This window comes from Tachyglossus aculeatus, unplaced genomic scaffold (genome assembly GCF_015852505.1).
Source record: "Tachyglossus aculeatus isolate mTacAcu1 unplaced genomic scaffold, mTacAcu1.pri SUPER_30, whole genome shotgun sequence".
Classification (NCBI taxonomy): domain Eukaryota; kingdom Metazoa; phylum Chordata; class Mammalia; order Monotremata; family Tachyglossidae; genus Tachyglossus; species Tachyglossus aculeatus.
The window spans coordinates 6422970-6428789 of NW_024044837.1; the positions used below are offsets into that span (position 1 = coordinate 6422970).

Genomic DNA, 5820 nt, shown 5'->3' on the forward strand with positions numbered 1-5820 from the left:
TAATAAATACGTACAAATATAAACAGGTCTATGGGGCGTGGAGGGGGATGGAGCGGAGTTGGGGTAGAGCAGAGGGAGGGAGTAGGGCGATGGGGAGGGGACAAGGAGCAGAGGAAAAGGCGGGCTCAGTCTGGAAAGACCTTCTGGAGGAGGTGAGCTCTCAGTAGGGCTTTGAAGGGGGGAAGAGAGCAAGTGTGGCAGATGTGAGGAAAGAGGGCATTCCAGGACAGAGGTAGGACGTGGACCAGGGATCGACGGCGGGACAGGCAAGAATGAGGCACAGTGAGGAGGTTAGTGTCAGAAGAGCGGAGTGTGCGGGCTGGGCTGTAGAAGGAGAAAAAGGAGGTTAGACAGGAGGGGGCAAGTGATGGGGAACTTTGAAGCCAATAGTGAGGAGATTTGCTTCACGCGAAGGTTGATAGGAAACAACTGGAGATTTCTGAGGGACGGGGTGACATGCCCAGAGCATGAAGCAGCAGAGTGAAGTATAGACTGAAGCGGGGAGAGACAGGAGGATGGGAGATCGGAAAGGAGGGTGATGCAGTAATCCAGTCGGGATGGGATGAGAGATTGTACCAACCAGGCAGTGGTTTGGCTGGAGAAGAAAGAGCGGATCTTGATGATGAAGGTGAGACCGGTAGGTATTGGTGACGGATTGGATGTGTGGGGTGAATGAGAGAGTGTAGTCAAGGATGACACTAAGGTTGTGGGTTGTGAGACGGGAAGGATGGTAGTGCCATCCACAGTGACTTGAAAGTCAGGGAGATGACAAGGTCTAGGAGGGAAGATAAGGAGCTCAGTCTTTTGACATGTTGAGTTTTATGTGGCAGGCAGACATCCAGGTGGAGATGTCCTGAAGGCAGGAGTAGAAACGAGCCTGGAGGGAGGGAGACAGAACGGTGGGTAGATGTAGATTTGGGTATCATCCGCGTAGAGATAATAGTTGAAGCCGTGGAAGTGAATGAGTTCGCCAATGTAGTGGGTGGCACTTGAGAGGAGGGAGGAGCTCTCAACTGAAGATACTGCTGGGAAGGATGGGAAAGTAGAGGAGAGGGTTGAGCGTGGGGGGGGGATGGAGAAGAGGGAGGGGTGATTCCGGGGAGCTCAGACCAGATGGTGTTAATTTTCCTAGTGAAGTAGGTGGCCAAATCGTTGGGGGTGAGGGATGGAGGAGGGGAGGAACAGGGTCCTGAGGAGGGAGTTAAATGTCCAGAACAGCTGATGGGGATGATGGACATGGGTGTCAATAAGAGAAAAAAAATAGTTTTGCCTGGCAGAGGAGAGGGCAGAGTTAAGGTAGGAGATGATAAACTTAAAGTGAACAAGGTTGGCCTGGTGTTTAGTCTTTCGCCAGCAGCGGTCAGCAGCTCGAGCATAAGAGTGAAGGAGGCAGACAGTGGCAGTGATCCAGAGCTGTGGGTTAGTGGTGCGAGAGTGACGAAGGGTTGGGGAACGACTGAGTCGAGTTGAGAAGAGAGGGTGGAGTTGAGAGTATCAATCTGGTCGTCAAAAGTGGGTAGAAAGGATAGGAAGTCAAAGTGGGGTGTGATGCCCTGAGAGAGATGGATGGGGTCGAGAGAGCGGAGGCCTCCGTGGGGGAGTAATACAGATTTACAGGGGGGAGGAGTGTGAGAGAGGAGACATGTGAGGGGGTTATGATCAGAGAAAGGGATTTCAGAATTGTTGAGGGTGGAGATAGTGCAGCCGAAATAGATAATGAGATCGAGGGTGTGACCAAGTTTGTGAGTGGACAAGGCGGGGTGGAGCAGGAGGCTCATCGAGTCAAGGAGTGATAGAAGACGGGCAGAGTCACCGGGAACATTCATGTGGGTGTTGAAGTCTCCGAGGAGCAGAATGGTCATGGAAAGAGAGAGAAGGAAGGTGAGAAAAGGGTCACAATGGTTAAAGACGTTGGAGGTGGGGCCATGGGAACGGTAGATGACGACTACAAGAATCTGGAGGGGGTGGTAGAGGCGAATAAAGGAGGGGAAGGAAAGGGAAGGGGGAGGACGGATGGTGCGAAAGCTGCACTGGGGTGTATTAAGGAAGCCGACACCTCCTCCTTTCCAGGTGAGTCTGGGGGAGTGGGAGAAGAAGAGACCTCCGCTGGAGAGAGCAGCTGAAGACACCATGTCATCCGGGGTGAGGCAGGTTTTCAGTGAGGGCGAGGAGGAGGAGAGAGCGGGAAAGGAACAGGTTGCAAATGAAAGGCAGCTTACCTATTATGGAGCGGGAGTTCTCTTCGGCCTCACTGGCAGCAGCTGTGGAGGGAGGGAAGAAAGGGGGAAGGGTGTTGGGGATGGAGAGGGTGTGTATGGGAATGTGTTGGCGGGGCTCTGGACAGGCAAAGGAAGATGAAGGGTGGCGTTCAGACAGGAGAACAGGGATGGGTTGGGATGGGGGAAGGGGGTAAGGGAGGGAAGGGTTTGGAAGAGAGAGGTTTGGCTGTGAACTGCTCAAGAGGATTAGGATGAAGGTTGGTTCTGGGGCAGAGGGATTCTAGGGAGAGGGCGGGGAGGAGGGGTGGTGGCGGAACAAAGGGAGGAAAAGAGCTGGGTGGGAGAGGGGAAGGGGAAGGTGAGGATTGGGAAGGGCAGATGGGAGCAGGGGAATTGAAAGATCATGGTGAGTTCAGCAAGGTAAATGACAGAACTGAGAGCAGTTAACAATTAACATGCAATATTAACAATAACATAAGCGAGTGTTGCCCAGAGTAGAAGGTTGAATTTTCCATGGGTCAGTCAAATCAAGAAGGCTAACGGCAAGGAGAGTCCAGGGGCTCATGGCTGAATTGTCTCTGATGCGGTGGAGGAGGCAGTCCTGTGGATGGTAATTCTGGAGAAGGGTGAAGCTGTTATACGGGAGATAGGAGAGGAAACGTCTGGGGAGAGGAGTAAATAATACAATAACATGGGTGTGCTGAGTAGGTGCGAATACAGGTAGTTTCATTCAATCGTATTTATTGAGCGCTTACTGTGTGCAATGCACTGTACTAAGCGCTTCATAAGTACAAATCGGCAAGATATAGAGATGGTCCCTACCCAACAACGGGCTCACAGTCTAGAAGGGGGAGAATGACAAAAAAAACAAAACAGGTAGACAGGTGTCAGTACAATCAGAATCAATAGAATCATAGATATATGCACATCATTAATAAAATAGAGTAATAAATATGTACAAATAAAATAAAGTAATAAATATGTACAAATATATGCAAGTGCTGTGGGGAGGGGAAAAGGGTAAGGCAAAGGGAGGAAGGAGGGGAGATGGGAAGGGGAGGAGGAGGAGGAGAGGAGAAAGGGGGTCACAGTCCAGGAAGTCCTCCTGGAGGAGGTGAGCTCTCAGTAGGGCTTTGAAGGGAGGAAGAGAGCTAGTTTGGCAGATGTGTGGAAGGAGGGCATTCAAGGCCAGAGATAATTTTCTCCCATCTTCCTCCAGGGAAAAAGTGTGTCTGGGCCCAGGGAGAGGCAAAGAGTAGTGGTAGTGGTAAGAGGACCTGGGTTCTAATTCTGTCTCTGCTATTCATTCATTCAATCAATCATATTTATTGAGCACTTACCGTGTGCAGAGAACTGTACTAAGCTCTTGGAAAGAAAGTACAATTTGGCAACAGATAGAGACAATCCCTACCCAATAACGAGCTCGGGGACCTGGGTTCTAATCGTGGCTCTGCCCCTTGTCTGCGGGTGACATTGGGCAAGGCACTTTGCTTCTCTGTGCCTCAAATACTGAATCTGTAAAATGGGAATTAAGACTGAGCCATAAGTGTTCAGTAAATACCACTGCTTGATTAATTGATGGGTACATACCCCTGCCCCCTCTCAGGATCACACCTGGAGAGCTTCCAGTACTCTACCAGTCTCAGCCAAGGGAGGGAGAGTCAAGCAGAGGGATACCCATTCCATTCCTAGCTTGGGCAGTAGCTAGCGTGTGGAAGGCAATCTGCTGCTATTCTAAACGCATCTGTTCTGGTCAGTAGTGGCAGGGGAGAGAGTCGAGGGTGAAGACTCAGGTTTACTGGGTGGAAGTAGGCAATGGTAAACCACCTCTCTATTTTTACCAAGAAAACTCTAAGGATACAGTACCAGAACGTTTGCAGATGGGGGTGAGGCATTCTGGGAGAGATGCGTCCATGGAGTCGCTATGGGTCGAAGGTGAATCAACAGCATAAGTCAAGACATGCCAAACCACTGCACATATTAATACTATTGAACACTACAGCTGGAAAATAAATACAACAGATTGATCTAATAATAATAATGATGCTATTTGTTAAGGGCTCACTATGTGTGAAGCACTGTTCTAAGCGCTGGCAAACTCCAAAAGAAATTAGTGTTGATTACTTAATCGATGCTATCAATACATCACATTTATTAAGCATTTGTGGTATGCCTAGTCTACCCACTATACTGTTGCCTCCTGGTGGGCAGGAAAAGATCTGTCAAGTCAGATGGATTGAATTCTCCCAAGTACTTAGTACAGTGCTATTCAGTAACTATCACTGAGCTATTGATTAATGTATTCATACCTCTACCTGTATCCATGCTATTGAACTCTATAGGTGATCAGTGAATGCAGCTGCTTTATTTATTAAAATGGGAATCAATCATATGTATTGATCACTTACAGTGTGTAGAGCACTGTACTAATTGCTTGAGAGAGTACAATATGATATAATTTGTAGAAGTGTTACCTGCCCAAAAGGAACTTAGAGTCTGGAGGGAATGCCAATGTTTCTAAATTGAAGTTCCCCTCTTCCTTTCCAAGGAGTCAGCATAATCTCCCAGAAATGTCCAACATCTCCACGGTGGCTGAATTCCTCCTCCTGGGGTTCTCTGACATCCGGGAGCTGCAGCTCTCTATGCCACGCTGTTCCTACTTGTCTACCTAGATTCCCTTCAGGGGAATCTCCTCACTGTTGCTATCATCATCCTCGACCAGCTTCTCCACACCCCGAAGTTCTCAAGAACATGTAATTCATAGACCTCTGCTACATTTCTACAATGGTACCCAAATCCATTCTCAACTTCTTGACCAGTGACAGCTCCATATGCTTTCTGGGTTGTGTCTCACATCTCTTCCTAGTGGTCATGTTTGCTGCTTCAGAGTTTTTTGTCCTCACTGCAATGTCTTATGACCGCTATGTCGCCATCTGCTCCCCGCTGCTTTATGAGCTCATCATGAGCCAAACAGACTGAATGTGCATAGTAGCAGCGTCAGGTTCAGTGGGGGTCTGTTTGGAATCTTGCTTTCAGCTTCTACCTTCTCCCTGACCTTTTGTAGGTCCAATACTGTTCAGCAGTTCTTCTGTGATGTCTCCCCCATGCTGAGGATCTCCTGCTCTGACAACCACATTACCACATTACCATAGATGTGAGTGTGGTTATTGCGATAGTTTTAGATGCCATTGGTTTTTTTACATCAATCAATCAATCAATCAATCGTATTTATTGAGCGCTTACTGTGCGCAGAGCACTGTACTAAGCGCTTGGAAAGTACAAGTTGGCAACACATAGAGACAGTCCCTACCCAACAGTGGGCTCACAGTCTAGAAAGGGGAGACAGAGAACAAAACCAAACATATTAACGAAATAAAATAAACAGAATAGATATGTACAAGGAAAATCAATAAATAAGTAGAGTAATAGATATGTACAAAAATATATACATATATACAGGTGCTGTGGGGAAGGGAAGGAGGTAAGACGGTGGGGATGGAGAGGGGGACGAGGGAACTTCTCCTATGTCCACATCTTCTCTGCTGTGCTGAGGATGCTGTATTCTCAGGGCCGGGCCAAAGCCTTCTCCACCTGCCTGCCC

At 48.5% G+C, this 5820-nt stretch overlaps 1 non-coding gene across 1 annotated transcript; it reads left to right on the top strand.

The window, feature by feature from the left end:
- Positions 1 to 3815: 3815 nt before the first annotated feature.
- Positions 3816 to 3953, top strand: LOC119921856. The gene has a single exon (XR_005448595.1). It is a non-coding gene; the product is annotated as a small nucleolar RNA SNORA7 (small nucleolar RNA).
- Positions 3954 to 5820: the final 1867 nt, after the last annotated feature.